A 16021-nucleotide genomic window follows, 5' to 3' on the forward strand; every position below is an offset into this window, starting at 1 on the left:
TAAAAGCAAATTTTGATGTGATGAAAGAGGGAGGGGGGTAAATCAGTTTTCTCAGATCTTGAACGAGTTGCCTAAGTCTGTTGTAAACATAGCTGCAAAATAATCTGAAATAATGGGCCTTCATGAGGGCAGGATGTGCCCGTCCACCATGCAGTTGCACTGCTCTGACGTAACACTTCTCCCAGCATTTATACAGTACTCATTCCGTGCAGATGATCATGGTCAGACTGTGAAGGATCTTTGTGGCATCAACTCAACATGCTTCATGCAGCCACCAGCTGGATGTGGGTTTTGCTTCCTCTGTAAAATGCATAATCCTATAGGGGAAGCGAAACTCCATCTGTGAATCAGAGCCTGATATATCGTTCTTGGGGATGCTGAAGTAAATGGAAGGTAACTGAACTAAAATACATTATTTCCAACAGGGGTGGGTGGGGAGCGTGGAGGCAGGGAGATGGGAGTTGCATAACTGGGCTGGTGCTTGAGCCCTCAGACCATGTGCAAGGTTAGAGTCAGAACAAGCCCACGTGGGTCTGCCATGCAACGTGAGCGGGCTGGGCTGTGTGGTGCAGCTGGGTTAGACCTCAAGGAAGTTCACTGCCTCACACAGCAGCAAGCAAGGGGAAAATCAACCCCAGAACTTATTTCCACTCCACCACACCTAAGGGGGCCTGAAACACAAGGCAAAAGCCTATGTGTGAAAGAGGGAGAGCTAATACCATGACTGTGAGCGTTCGTTTGCTGCTGTAGGTCTCCTCACATGGGTGGTTAGATAGGTTGGGACAAGAGGCCTCCCAACAAGCGTTATTTTCCTAGGAGCAAGCAAAAGCTTTGTTCTACTTTCCTCCTTGTGAGGAGATGCAAGTAGGCAAGAGATCTTTGTTTTCACCCTATGAATATTTAAGTTTTCCTTCTGTGGAAGAGGAAAAAGGAAATTAAATTGAAAAAGTCAGAATGATTTGTCATGTGATTTCTCCTCTAGTAAGTTTATCAACAAGGAAGCCTTCCCTCCTGCTTAAAGTTTGTTCAAAGATAGCAAAAGAGGTATTTCTGAAGGGCATTTCGTGTGAAAACCAGCCAGCTCATAATAAAAACACAGCCTGGGGGTAACAAATGGCTCTTCCCAGCCCGTGAGCAACTGCTCCCTCAGTCTCCAGTGCCCCACGTGATAGGAGAAGGAAAATGCTAAACAACCTTTAGTGTTCTTCACTCCCTTGCCCTTTCTAGGGCTGTGTTATGGCTTGCTGCTCCCTTCCAATGTAGTCTTATCTTGCAGACAAGGTCCTGGCTCACTGATTTGCACAAGGCTTCATTCCTCTGCCCCGCTCTCTGATTTTCAGTTCAGAATGCAGGCTGCCCACATGCTCACACAGAGAGGCCTGGGCTCTGGCACAGCCTGTGCCGTGGGCCTGTGCCGCTATTTTCTCAACTACGCTTTAATTAATTATCACGCTGCAGGCAGTGCCTGCCAAAGCCAGCGTGCTGTCTGGCCAGACACATCTTTCAAAATGCAATGCCAGGGGAGAGACATTCCTGCAGCCCATTTGGGGTGGCAGGCAGGGGAGGACAGGCCTGCTTCGCACTCATTGGCCGCAGGCTGGGCCCCTTGCTGCCCCTCACACGGCTCCCAGCCCTGCCTGCAGTAGGGTAAAGATGACGTTGTCTGAAACTTCTGCAAGGTTACGCAAATGTGTGAGGGCAGGGGGGAGGAGGAGAAGGGAGAGCTCGTGTCTGGGTGGCACTGCTCCATCCCTACAACGCTTGGGCACGGCAGGGCAGGGGCAAGGCCCACACCCTGGCAGTGAGGTGCCTGGTGGGCAGCCTTCAGCCTCCCCTGTTCCTCTTACACCATTTGCTAAGCCCGTTCTCTAATCATGGGAACAGAACCCTCTACTTGGGCCCCAGCCTGGCAGTCTGCATCCTGCTTGCCTCAGGGACAGCGAGGAGGCTGAGGCGGAATGCATGGCGAAGCCAGCGTGGGAAAGCGTACGTGTTGTTTCCGTCTCAAGAAATGTACCAGGGAAGAGAAGCCACTTCTCTGGCCTCTGGGCTCCCCAGCGAGGGATAGGATAATCGCTCACTTTCTGCTTCGCCTCTACTTTGCTCTGCAGCGCTGACAGATGGTGTGTGGTGCAGCCAAGGCTGGATTCCAGCTTGTATCTCCTCCGGTCGCTTGCGACTTACTCAGAGCAGATTCCTCCTTGGGTTGACATTTCCATCTCATCCCAAAGGGGATTTGTTTTTAATTTTCATTTAAAGTTTAGGCTGAGCTAGCATTGCTGCTCTGGGCTTTCGCAACTGCTATGTAAAAGCTCCCTCCTGGCCCAGTGCTGCTGATGTGGACATCCAAACCAGGCGCTCGTGGAGAGAGGGCTGTGCTCCCCCAGGATAGGTCGGCCTGCCTGTGGTCAAGGCACGCTCTTGGTGCACCATCAGGGACTGCTGAGGGATCTTGCAATGATTTTATGCTCCTGGGTTTCACATGCCTCAGTTCCGTGCCCAAAATTACAGGAGTTTATTCCTCTTCACGTGTACATGTGGACACATCCACGTGCACGTGTACCCTCCTCACTTTTCTCTTCCTGCAGGGTTTGCACGTAGCTAGCTTGATGTGGACTTAAGACTCTGATGTTGGTTCCCTGTTCCTCTGTTCAGTATCAGATGGGCAACTAGAATATGCCAAAGAAAATGGGGAAGTTAATTTGAGAACATCCCAAAGACTGAAGTGCAGAGCAGGGGAGGCAAGAGGCTGAGTATCTCTCTCTCTCCAGCTCCTGTTCAGTGATTCAAAGTCACAGAATCAGAATTGTAGGGGCTGGGAGGGGCCTCTAGGGATCATCGAGTCCAAACCCCCTGCCAAAGCATGCTCCCTAGGCCAGGTTGCACTGGTAGGCATCCAGGCAGGTTTTGAACGTCTCCAGAGGAGTCTCCACAACCTCCCTGGGCAGCCTGTTCCAGTGCTCTGTCACCCTCACTGTGAAGAAGTTCTTAGGCACATTTGTGCGGAACTTCCTATGCTTCTGTTTGTAGCCATTTCCCCTTGTCCTATTACCACACACTACTGAAAAGAGTCTGGCCTTTTCCCTTTGCCTCCCACACCTTAGATATTTATAGACATTGGTCAGATCCTCTGTCAGTCTTCTTTTCTCAAGGCTGAACAGACCCAGGTCACTCAGCCTTTCCTTGTAAGAGAGGTGCTCCAGGCCCTTTATCATCTTTTTGGCCCTCTATTGGACTCTTTCCAGGAGATCCCTGTTGTTTTTGTACTGGGGAGCCTGGAATTGTGTACAGCACTACAGGTGCAGCCTCACCAGGGCAGAGTAAAGGAGGAGGATCACCTCCCTTGATCTGCTGGCCATTCTTTTTAATGCACCGCAGGATCCCATTTGCATCTTGGCCACGAGGGCACACTACTGGCTCATGGCCAACCTGTTGTCCACCAGGACATCCAGGTCCCTCTCTGCAGAGCTCCTCTTCAGCAGGTTATTCCCCCAGCCTCTACTGATACACACAGTTATTCCTCCCTAGGTGCAAAACTCTACGCTTGTTCTTGTTAAACCTCATTTGGTTCCTCCCTGCCCAGCTCTCCAGGCTCTCCAGGTCTTGCTGAATGGCAGCACAGCCTTCTGGCATGTCAGCCATTCCTCCCAGCTTTGTATTATCAGCGAACTTGCTGAGGGTGGACACTATCCACTCATCAAGGTCATTGATGAAGATGTTGAACAAGACCGGACCCAGTATCGAGCCCTGGGAAACAGCACTAAATACAGGTCTCCAACCAGACTCTGCTCTGCCAAACACAATGGTCTGAGCCCAGTCAGTCAGACAGTTCTCAACCCACCTCCCCATCCACTCATCTATTCCATGGGATTTAGCTCAAGGAAGCTTGGCCAAGTTTGCGTATGCACTGTAAAATTTCTTTGTCTGGTCTATCCTATTTGTCACATGTGAAAAAACAATAGAATCATAGAATTGTTATTTCCATCTCCTTCCTTATTCATGTAACTTCGCTGTCCTTACAAGCATTCTGACACTTTGTAGGAACACGTACTGCTATGGTCCCCATCCCAGAGGCAAAAGTAATTTTCCTGACAAAAGTAAGACATGGCAACCAGAAGAGGATATAAACAAGCCAGAGGAGGAGGAGAGAGGAGGGGCAGGGGCTGTGGTGACAATATCCCACCACCCTTTCAACAACCTTGAACATCATGTGAAGTATGAGGGGGACTGGAGAAATGGCAGACCTGCTTCTGTTGTGGAGGCCTTCAGGCACTGTAGACAGGCTCTCCAAGTTCGAAAGGGATATTTTCCTTTCACTAAGAGTCACTGGGGGAAGTACCTCATCTTTCCATCAGGGCATCGAGTGAGGCCAGCACTGTCATGTGCTCAAGGCAGCCACTAATGCAGGGGACCTTTTGCCTGATTTTAAAGCCCTAAAGTGCTCAGTCTGGCATTTTTAATGCAAAAGTCACATGCATGTCACTGAAGACAGAGAGGAGGCATGTTCCAGCTCCCACTGGAGTCAAGGGGCACCTGCTCTGCATGAGGGCAGCCTCTGAAACAGAAAACACGGTCAAATGTCATCAAGGTAGTACAGATCTTTTCACTAGGCAGTCACACAGGGCAAATGGATGTTCAGTTTTTTTAAAGGTCTCCAACATCATCTTCCTCCTGACTCATTCCTGCTGTGCCCAGTGCATCCCTGAAGCTGTAGGAGACAGCAGTGAGACCCCGATGTTGCTGCAGGGAAACTGCTGGTGGTGACACCACATCTGGGCAACAGTTGTCCTCTGCAGCTGCTGAGGCCCTGTGTCAGCAGAGTCACTCTACAGAGAGCAGGAGGCCAAGGGAAATGTTCAGAGTGCCCTGCTCCAATGCTCTGTACAGGGCAGAAGGAGACACAGAGCCCAGACATCCTTTGGCAGGAAGGCATGGCATAGTCTGAAGTGGGTAAAGCTGGAGGGACACTGAGCAGGTAATGGAAAGCAGGAAAATTGTTTGCTCTTTGGGTGCCACTGGTTTCAGGCTCCACTGGAGCCTTTATCTCCTCCCCATTCATATCACCCGAAGTTTGCATGAGGTCCATGGGGGCAATTTTTGCTTTTACGTCTAGCAGTGAAGAAAGCCATCTTGTGTGTTCGTGCACAAGTTTGCAGTTGTGTGGCTGGAATGGTGCTAGCAAAAAAAAAAAAAATAGGCTATTCTTGTAAACCTTCCTGTTTGCTTAGTATAGCAGCTACCTCAGTAAATGTTCCTGTGTTTAAAGTTATAAAGAGGCCATTCAAAGAGCCAATAAAAGGCTTAGAAATCTCCAGAGGATCAGACTCCAGGCATGAATTAGGTAATAGTGGTATTAGCATAGCCTGTTTCTCCAGGCAGCTGATAACATTGTAACTAACCAAACTATGACATAAATTTGCCAGAGGAAACAGGCAGAATAGCTCTGTGGGTTGTTTCAAATTACTTATCCTGTGGGAATCCTAAGAATCCCAGTTAAATAATTAGGGACATGTGAATTTGGTTTCCAGTACTTCTGATGCCATGAGAACTCTGGGAAGGTGGCTTTTTTTAAGGCATTTCGGTTCCTTTGTTGTTAAGTAAACTTCTTCCTCAAATGTTCTGGGGTCATGGTGCTCAAAATCATATATATCCTTAAGGATTATTTCGTGTTACAGCAAGAACTAGGGGTTCCAGGTTTTCCTGTGTAAGAACATAACTGGAAAGGTTGTTGACCTAAAATTCATAGGAAAATGAAATAATCCAGAGAAGTTCCTAGCACATAAACTGTCCTGGTCTCACTCCTGGCTGCCCTGCTTGCCTCCAACCCAGGCTGAGCAGCATTCCTCCACACAGGCTGTAAGCACAGGCTGTCATGCAAAAGGCAGCTCCTGTCTCTTCTATGTGCTCAGACTATTCTGAGCAGCAGTGGCATTTTCTGAGAACATCTGTATTCACCATTCATGGGCTACTTCTGGATGTGCTTGACTGCACTGTGGCTAGGCACCCTGAAGGATGAAATGTGGGACTCTGTGGCAGTAGCCCTGAGTGAAGTGTGTGATCTTGAATTCAGGTCTTAGAAAAGCCACCTAAACCTCTCCTAAGTGCCACCATAGAGAATGTGAGTAGATGCTGCTGCTGCAGAGCAGGAATGGGATGACTGTGCCCTTTAAGGCAGCTGTGTATAAGCCTACACACATACCTGTCCCAACACCTGCAGAAGTGAGGTCATCCAATTGCGTACACATTTTTTAAACTTGTGGTTTTCTATAAATGCTGTGGTTGAGGTACAGGGCTGAACAGACAGCAGAAGCTGAGGAAATACATGCAGCAGCAAAATGAACGCTACCCAGCCTAGTTTAAAAACTGCTGGCCTTTCTTTGCTTTGTTTCAAAAGACAAATGGTGAGGCATTTCTTACTTTCTGTCTGGGTTTTGAGGTTTAACCTTCTCCTTGTCACACTCTTCTCTGTGGCCATGAAGGCTAAACATTTACTCTTCTGTATTGCAAGCTGTGAGTCCTGAGTAATTGCAGGACTGGAGAGAGATCTTAAATAAACTACCTGCTTCCAGAAGACTCGCCGTAATTCCCAAGAGCTTCCACCACCTCATTTGGGGTTGATGACCAGTCCACAAGCTACCCCATGGTTTTCTCTTGATTGTCAACATACAATCAGATTTACTGAGTAATTATTGTATTGTTGTTTATTTATATTTGCCTTCAAGTTGATGAAAAGCCACTCTCCCACTCCTTCAACAGTTCATATCTCAGTGTTGTAGTTTGTTGTCCTGGTGGAGCAGGTTTGTTTTCTTTGCTGTTGTTTTGGCCCATGGATTTCTTTTCCTTAACAGCATGAAGAGAGGAAAGCTTTGTAAAGGAGAGAACCAGCCTCAAAGGAAGTTCCACCTGTGGTCATGGAAAAAACGGCTCCTACTTAAGTATTTTCCTTACACAGGGGAGAGCTAAGTAAATTCTTTCTTTGTGTTTTCAGGACATTAGAGGACTCGGATCAGAAGGGAGAACCATACTGTGAATTGTTTTGCAGGGAATTGAAGAGGACAGCCACTGCCCTGTTCGGTGCTAGGCTGTCACCTTTATTCCGGCCCAAGATAAAGCAGAGACAGACAACAGAGCAAACAAAGCTAATGGGATAAGGCAAATTTGGGGCTGATTAGGCATGCTAAAGGAAGGAGTCAGTGCTCCATGGATAATTCATGGCGAAACAGCTGCAGGCTTCTCTTTCGAGGCAAAAGTAGAGCTCAGCAAAGTATTTTCAACCTAAGTAATTCTTGGCTTTGAAAACTTGCATTATAACTCAAACACAATATTTTGTAGTTTTATGCTGAATTAGCTAAATTGCTGAAGATTAAGCAATAATTCTATCAAAACTTTTTGGTTTTATATTTTTAAAGCAAAATGCTGCCTTTTAAAACTTCTTTTTTTGGCATCTCCTTTCAAATTTGTTCTTAAAATGCAGAAAAGGAAACAGCCATGCAGCTCTTGAATACAAATCTGAGTATTGATGCTGGTTTCAATGAGCAGTTGTGTTTGCCTCCAACAGGTATATCAGCTGTATGCTTTTTCGTTGCACTAAATCTCTTTCTGCATGCAACTACTTCCCATTCAAATATCCTGTGGAAAACTGCAAAGACAGATTCAGCTGTTCTGTACTTCATATGAATACCAGTCTCTGAGGTGCTAAGCTGCTACAAACACGGTCCAGCTGGCAGGGCAAGACGTGTAACATCTCCTTTGCTTTTGCTGGAACAGTACTAGCCAGAGGAGTACACTACAAACATGCCAGCCTGACTGATCCTGGCAGAAAAGTATCAATGATAATGATAACCCACATCCATACATCTTATTCTGCACGTTTGGAATCTCTGCAGAAGTTAAGTTGTGCTTAAGTTGAGCAGTGAAGCTCACTATGACAAACATTGTTAATAAGATGTACTTCCAGATGTCTGGGGCCTGCAGCAGGCAGGACATGTCAGGGCTGCTGCTTTTGGACTTGCCCCCGCTGGTATATCTGCATACAGATCAGTATGTAGAGATGTATGAGTCATACTATGAGTGAGTGTTGCAGGATGAGCCTTCCTGATTTACCTTGCAACGCAGTAGAACAAAAAGTGGTTAATTGTCCAATTTTCCTATTAAGAGAGGCAAGAACAGATCTGTATGTATGTTATGTATTTAGTCTTAAATTTACCCAGACGTTTTAAATACCTGCCTCTGCACTGCTAGTTTCCTTTCCATTCCCGGTTTTCTTTTTTTTTTCTGCAGGAAAAAAAACCCATAACATTTTCAAATGTTGGGTTTTGTCCAAAATGAAACACTTCCATCCCCAATAAGTAATTCCCAAAGCTTTACAGTAACAGCATATATCCGAAAATCTGGGAAAAAAAAAAGAAAAGAAAAGAAAATATAAGTACTTGAAGAATGCAGATGACTTTTTGTAATTTGACATCTGTATAATTGTTGGATTTGTTCTGGCTGGAAAGGTATTTTCTTCTGGTATTGCAGACTAGATGCTGTAAATCAACTCTAACCATCCACTAGTAACTTCACAATAGCTGGCAGTGAAAGGTAAGGTTTCTTTACAGTGAAACAAGACCTTCTATTAGATGGGCTTTCTCCCGAACAGATGATCCTATTTCTGTGATAAAGGGCCTTATGCACATGGAAACAAAACCGGGTACCTCCTCAAAGGGGAGAGCCACTGTGTATCCCAATAGAGTCTGGGAAGGAATTGGCTCATTCCTGCCAGCAGAACATTATAGCAGAACTTGGTCTTGTTAAGGCACAGGGCTGGGAGCATTGATTGACTTAAGCAGAGGACAGTATTAATTTCCTTCCAGGGGCCAACTGAAATATGTCAGTGTGTGTATTTATGCTTAGTTACCCTCGCTGCTGTGCTCCCCGTTGCTCAGTGAGAAATCCCCATCCTCAAAACTTTTACCATTGTTGGATGCCAGTATATAGAGACAGTCTTACAGCCGTGATGTATTACCTTCCCACCTGTCATCTGATGATTACAGTGTGTATTGCAAAAGATAAATTTCCAAAAGCTCTGTAAGCTGGGTCGCCCCAGGAAGGGGGGAAAGGAAAAAAGGTAGCAGCTTAGAGGAAGAGTTTTGTAACCCAAAACTGCACATGAAATTTGCTTGGACGGACATGGAGGAAGCCATAGTGTCAGGGAACCATGCACAGTGCCTAACAGCTGATGAATGCTGTAGACAATGGCTGAATGCGTGTATTTCTCAGTGTCAATCAGCTTACTAGTTTTAGTCACACAGATTGATGTATCTGCCAGCCTCCCCTTTAGAACCTGTTGTTGAGGCAAAATCTGGAGCCAGAGGGACGGAGGCCTGGCCCGGTCCAACCACTGGTGCACTGCTATTCAGAATTCATCCAAAGGTCCAGAGCTTAAACATCAGCCCTTAGAAAAAGTGTCATAAAAACACACTCTGAAGTTCCAGTAATTCTAGAACCCCAAAAACTCAGCAAAAAAGCCTATGGAAGTTTGCTACCTTCCATGTCAGGTAATCCTTGCAATTCATGCAGTTCATGGAAGGACAGCATGACGGAGGCCTCCCATTTACCAGACATGAATTCAAGCAGAAACAGTTGACTAGCTTCTTCTGTTATGACTTCTTCTGGCATTTCAAAACATTCAGGATGAATGGTGAAACAAGATAGAGTGTTTTCATGAAAATACTTTATTCTTAATTATGTTCAAAATCCCACTGAGAACACGGTTGCATACATTGTATGATCTACATATTAATTTATTTTTCTGACCAGTTCTTTTTTTTTTTTTTTTTTTTTTTTTTGCTGCTATTCATTCTCACACCACTACCCACCTTCCAAAGACATTTGCAAACTGTAGAGTTGAAGTAGATACCGGTAGGACATTTCTACTGATAAGGTCTCAGGTGACAAGTCCCTTCTTTCAGCAGCCCTCATATAGTTCTGTATTGCATGAATACACCTCCTTCCAAAATCTTTTTCTTGTGTTGATCAGTTGTCTGTCTTGTTTTCAAAGCACAGCTTTCTCTTTCACCACACTGAAATCAAACTTGAGCTTAAGGGTGCTTGCATTTAGTTAAATCATCTCAATAAATCAGTGCTTAACAACCCAAGAGGAGGCCTATTCAGGCCTATTCCCCTCTAGCCTCAAACTTGCTTAAATCCCAGCCTCGTGTTTTGTTCCAAGATCTTACACCATCCTTTCTCTCTCTACAACCACACAAATGCATTGGAAAATTAATATATTCCCCAAGGATGGAGAAGGGCAATCTGAGCCCCATGGGAGACCAGCCATGACTTTTTTAAAAGTTACAGGCCTTTCCTGTCTGACACAATCCTCTGGAGGGAGCACACAGCTGAAACTGCATGAACTGAGCTTGCTTTGCAACCGCTCTGGACAAATGATTCCTAAATGCAACTCAACATTCACAGCAGAGTATTTTCCACAACCTGCAAATACCATCCCTTTACAGTGAATCTGGGGATTAGTGCAGATGTGGGGAAGGTATTTGATGCAAGGTTGATGTGGACACCAAGATCTGGAAATATCTCATTGCAAAAATTACTCCTTGAATGCAGATGCAGCATGTCCTCACTATCTTTGGAGACTTTTATTTCATTACTTAGGCTTGTGCATTTTGATTGTATTAAGTATATTTATTTAGCTCCCCATATGAAAATAGAAATGGAAAGGGGTCTTATTCTGGAGATGGATTTGATTATGTGATACCTTCACTTTGAAACATTACTGTGGATTTCAAGTAAGTCCTCCAATGTAAACTAAATCTTTATGCAGAAATGCCCTGATCCAGCACACAGTCACCTTTCGGGTGTATACTAACTGGAACACATCATGTTTATAAAGACTTCAGTTGACTGAAGACCCAGCACACAAGGAAGCCTGAGAGAAACAAGCAGGCAAAAAGTGTTTGTGAATCATGTCTTGAATGGTTGGATGCTCACTGTCCCCCTTGGTAACGGTACCGTACTCACCACTTTAATCCCCTTCAGTCCCCAGAGAAGAATGTCATGGCAGAAAGCCAGCACTGCAGCTCTTCCTACACACATGTTCAGCCATGTAAATGTCAAGAGAGGCAACTGGGACAAAGATGATGGTGTTGCTGTTCTTTCATGTACTCAAGTCCATGCCACCAACTTTTGGCTCTTACTAATTATATTTTTTCCCTTGCTCCTCATCTCTCAAGAATGCAATTCAGCACCTAGAAAGTCAAACACAGGCTGTAAGATCTGTTCAGTTAATTCGATCAGAGGAAAGCTCCAGTCATTTTTTTTGGATGACACCTGGGATTTGATGAACAAGAGAACAAAGCAGATTTAGTTCCTGATCCCACTCAAAGAGTAGCCTCACTTCATGCTGCCTGAATAAGGATGTCAAGACCCACATCTCATGCCACTGTCAGAGATTTCAGACTTTCCTAGGAGATCTAGAACCTAGAGAAGAGGCTCCAAAGAGACATTATTGCAGCCTTTCAGCATCTAAAGGGGGACTATAAGAAAGAACAGACTCTTTAGCTGGGCCTGATGTGATAGGAAAAGGGGAAATGGTTGCAAACTACAAGAGAGGAGATTTAGGTTAGATATAAGAAAAAAAAGACTTTTATGATAAGGATAGCGAAGCATTGGCATAGGTTGCCCAGATGGGTGGTGGATGCCCCATCCTTGGAGACATTCAAGGTCAGGATGGTCGGGTCTCCCAGCAACCTGATCTGTCTGTAGGCATCCTTGCTGGGCAGTTGGACTAGATGACCTCTAAGGGTCTCTTTCAACTCAAATGATTCTATGATTCCATTATCTGATCATCTGACACCCAAATAGATGCTAAACTGGCCACCCAAATACATTAACCATTCTGGAAGAACTCAGCATTATTAGGCAGTACCAAAGGCAGACAGCAAGCCATTAAAGTGAGAACTGCCTGCATGAAAACTGTTGGAGTTCCTTCATGTTCCAAGTTGGGTCTAAAAACCTGAAAGTTAAAAGTATACACAGATCTGGAAGATCTTACATACATCATTTGATAGGAAAGATAAAGGAGCCACTCTCTTGGAAGCTACTGAAAAGAAATAGAAAGTTACAGATAAGGAAGTTTGGGTTATTCCCTTAAGTCCCTATCATAAGCAGTGAAATGCAAAACAAGGAACAAAAATCTCCAAGGAGAAGCCCATCATTGTGCTGCAGATGTATCCAAACACATGAAAAATCAGGAAGGATCTGCATGAATTGGTTATTTATGCAATAGGACATAAACTTCTACCATTCATCCCTAGTGTACAGTTAGGAAAAAGACAGTATTACGCAAATTATGAAACATACTGCTATTTTAAATTTTCTTCGTTATTTGCTGAAAATAAATGCAAGCTAAGAAGTTCAGAAATATTTCTTAATACAATTTTGCCTCAGAAAAGGTCACTTGCTGCAGGAGAACTTATTCCAGTGGGGATGATCAATGCCTTTAACCTGTAGCACTCTCAGCCACCAATCTCTCCCCATTAGCTCTCGCCATAGACAGCTTATTACACTGGAGATAAAGCATAGCTGAAGTCTTAACACATGCCTGAAGCAAGAAATCCCTATCTTAAGGCAAGTAATCCATATTCCTCCCTTAAGCTCAGGCACCACGTTCAGTAATGAGTTTCTAAAGATATCTAGAGTAATTTTATCTTATTTCTTTTCTTAGAGGCTTCCCATGTAGGCCGCAGGAATGAGCATTTCAAGACTACAGGCAGGAACAGACCTGGTCTGTGGGTCAATACCTACCTTTGGTGAGCTGTTAAAGAAGTGGTGACACCCAGATCTGAAACATGATTATACAGTTCTAAATATGTACTATAAAGATTTTATAATGAAATTCATAGAACAAGAAAAGAGGGCATGGAGTGGTTCCCAAATTCAAACTTCACCCAGAATACTTCAGTCACTTAACACCCTTGCACACTGAGATCAGCTAGCTGGACTAAAGGGTAGTATAGGAATAAGATATTGTAACGACTTCTCTCATTTTGTTACTGCAAATGCCCTTAGAAAAGCCTAAACACTTTGCTATGCCTCAGTTTACTCCCTTGGGTCTTTGCCAAATGATACAGAAGACACACTGAAGCCTGCAGCAGTACATCTGAGGATCCTGGCCAATTCGTTTTTCTAGAAGAGCAATCACTGGCATATACTATGTGCTCTCACACTGCTCTAAAACATACAGCTCCTTGCCAAACACAGCGACGGCTACTCCTAACCAGTAAATGACGTGATCTTGGAAGTACTTTCTCTAACTGAAGGAGAAAGCCCAGAAATCTAATTTAAATATGCTCAAAGAGTGGTCTGATGGGAATCTGAGTGTCTGGTAGCTGTTTTTGCGCCCTAGGAACAGTGGACTTCATGCAGGCTGAAAACCCCCTTCACTACGTGCTTGGAACATGCCTAGAAAGCTGGATTCTGGTCTTAGATGGCGCCTGCAAGTTCCAGCCTAGCACAGTGAGCATCCGGCACACCTTAGTTCGACGCCGGTACTTGCTCTATAAATAGAGGTGCTCTGGGATTCATTGACTGGATCTGCAAGGAAACACACAGCCACTCTGTCCATAGCATGTTCTGACCAAGCTATTACTCCACCCCCTTGTTAATGAAGAGATATCCGTTGACTACTAATCCAATTGTCACACAGCGTTTCAGAGACACATGCAGAAAGTGTTAAAGCAATATGTCATTTTACGCCCTCTTGTGCTCCTGGGTTGTTTGTCTAGCTTTCAGGTACCAAGAACAGCCCTAAGGAGCTTTATATCCTGTTTTTCTCCTCCTGCTTCTGGTGGGGTTTTGTAGGCAGTATAGATAATTAGAAACAAATGAATAAACCAAAAGTTGCTTACACACCTTATCTCCTTCATAACAGAAAGCATTAAGCCTCTCCAGCACTACCATCTTCCAGAGGCTTTGCATCACTCCCTTCCTTTTCTGTGACTTTTCATTTCTGGAAAGAAACATGCTGCAACCCTGTCTGTGACAGGATTCAAAATCTCCCAAAAGCTACTGGACAGATGATTAGTGTTGGTACTAAATCTTGGTTTCACTTGTCCTTAGCACCATAAAAGACAGCACAGTGTCATTTTCTTTCAAAAAAGTAATTTTGACATTATTCAGGAAGAGTTCTGCTCTGAACACAGCCACATAGAGCGTGGGCAAGAAAAGAGTCCTCTTTTTTCCCTTTTCTGTTGAACTCTTTCCTATAATAGAGCCAGCACAACCAATTAGGTTTTGTAGTAGAGGCTGAAACACTCCTGGAAGTTCTGTGTCTGTGTTCCAGTGGTTCACCACTGGGATCTCCACATTCACCAGCAGCTCCATACTCAGGCACCAGAACCATTCCCAACTCTTGGCCATTACAGGGCTAATTCTGTCCTAACGAGTGTATATCATAGCAGTGATGACATACCCTGCAATGCTAAAAGCTGAGTTGGGAAAGGGCAGCCAACAGCAGAGCAGGGCTGCAGCCAAGTTCAAGGAGGATACACCATGCGTTTTGTGCCTCTGCTGCTGATCTGTGCTCCCTAGAGGACTCTCTCAGTCTGAGGAACTGGCCAGCTCAGGTCAACCTGTCCTGTGAAATTTGCAGCCAAGACCATCACAGGTAGAGGAGTGGGATTTCCTAACTGCTAGGGGAAAATAAATAAATAAATAATCAATCTGTTGAAACATGGACTGCCTTCTACTTGGCTGTCAGCTCCTTGGTTGCACAAGTGAAACAGAGACTTCTGTTATTTCTTATTATCAAAGAAGACAACTTGCACATTCACTAATTTATTTAAACCAGTTGGTTTCCGACCATACAAGCCTCTTTGTTTCCACTCCCTTTCTTATGCAAGTCTCTCCTGGCTAAGATGTTCTAGGCATGACATTGAGTAAGCAAGCGATGAACTGACTATTAACCCAAGGGGATAATTTCCCCTAAACAACTCCAGTGTTAGTGAACAATGCTATTCTTCCATTGGCACATGAATATGCAATACATAATCTGTATTGCGTTACATAGGAGCCAGCTACTGGAGCTATGCCTTGCAGTCAACTATCCGTGAACCTTGTGGACCAATAGGTTCCATACTTGATCTGTCAGTTCTAGATAGAGGGTTTGAACATGTCAGATATCTAAAATGGTACTGGGTAGATCTGTTCAGGAACCTGAATTGCCCTCAAATTTTCCCTGCGATACTGCAACCAAAAATGGTAAAGCCACTGCATGAGAAGGCAACGTGATGCCTTCCATGAGAACATCCCACAGCTTGTTATACGTCACTTTCCAAGAAGAATAGACTCCAGTGCTTTGCAGCAATTTAAAAATAAATCATAAAAGAATAATCGAAGTAGACTTCACAGAATTAACATACAATGGAATTGAAAGTCTCTTAATTCACAGTGAGCATTGTCTGATGCTAATTATATTCTTCATTCAAGAGTCTTCAGTCTGGGACAAAGGAATATTATGATATAAATTGTAAAGTATGTAACAGTGGTCACCTGATAAGGAAATGTATTCCCCAGACCTTGCACTTGTTACACAGCTTGTGTTAAGAAGCCAACTTATTCAGTTCTGATCAGCAGCAGGAGGAATCAGGTAGAAAATAGAACCTTCCGGATGCGGGCATAGAGGGAAGTGGCCTAGAGTCATCGTCTGTGCCCTGCGGTCTTGCCAACAGGTGCCTTCTTTGTGGCACAGGTTCCAGAGCCTATGTCATCAAGGCCAAGGCTGGCCTCTCTTTGATATAGATCAAGGTTTCCAGCTGTAAGGGAGAGATCACACACAGTTTGGTCCATTTCATTTAATCGAACTCCTGAAATGGTGGTAGACATGAACTCCAATGAGCCTTTTATTTAAAAAAAAAAAAAAAAATGGTACAGCTCTTGATTGGAGAGGGAAATCACTACAGAACCAAGAGCAGCCTGTTTGTCTTAGCCACAGCCAGCTTGTATGAGACATCAAATGCATTCC

The 16021-nt window shown here is 44.5% G+C and overlaps 1 protein-coding gene across 15 annotated transcripts in view; it reads right to left on the reverse strand.

The window, feature by feature from the left end:
• The window catches only part of PSD3 (pleckstrin and Sec7 domain containing 3), a 151792-nt gene that overhangs the window by 2303 nt on the left and 133468 nt on the right, over nucleotides 1-16021 (reverse strand). For 5 of the 15 annotated variants that reach the window (XM_040655817.2, XM_040655809.2, XM_040655806.2 and 2 more), the window contains one exon: nucleotides 11211-15812. The exons of 2 other annotated variants lie outside the window; for them this stretch is intronic. The gene's annotated coding sequence lies outside the window, so the exon portion shown is untranslated. Of the gene's footprint in view, nucleotides 1-6683; nucleotides 8391-11019; nucleotides 15813-16021 lie in introns of those variants that run through there. 8 more of the 15 variants (XM_040655810.2, XM_040655811.2, XM_040655805.2 and 5 more) reach the window with 3 other exon arrangements.

This window comes from Gallus gallus, chromosome Z, assembly GCF_016699485.2.
Source record: "Gallus gallus isolate bGalGal1 chromosome Z, bGalGal1.mat.broiler.GRCg7b, whole genome shotgun sequence".
In the NCBI taxonomy this organism is placed as follows: Eukaryota; Metazoa; Chordata; class Aves; order Galliformes; family Phasianidae; genus Gallus; species Gallus gallus.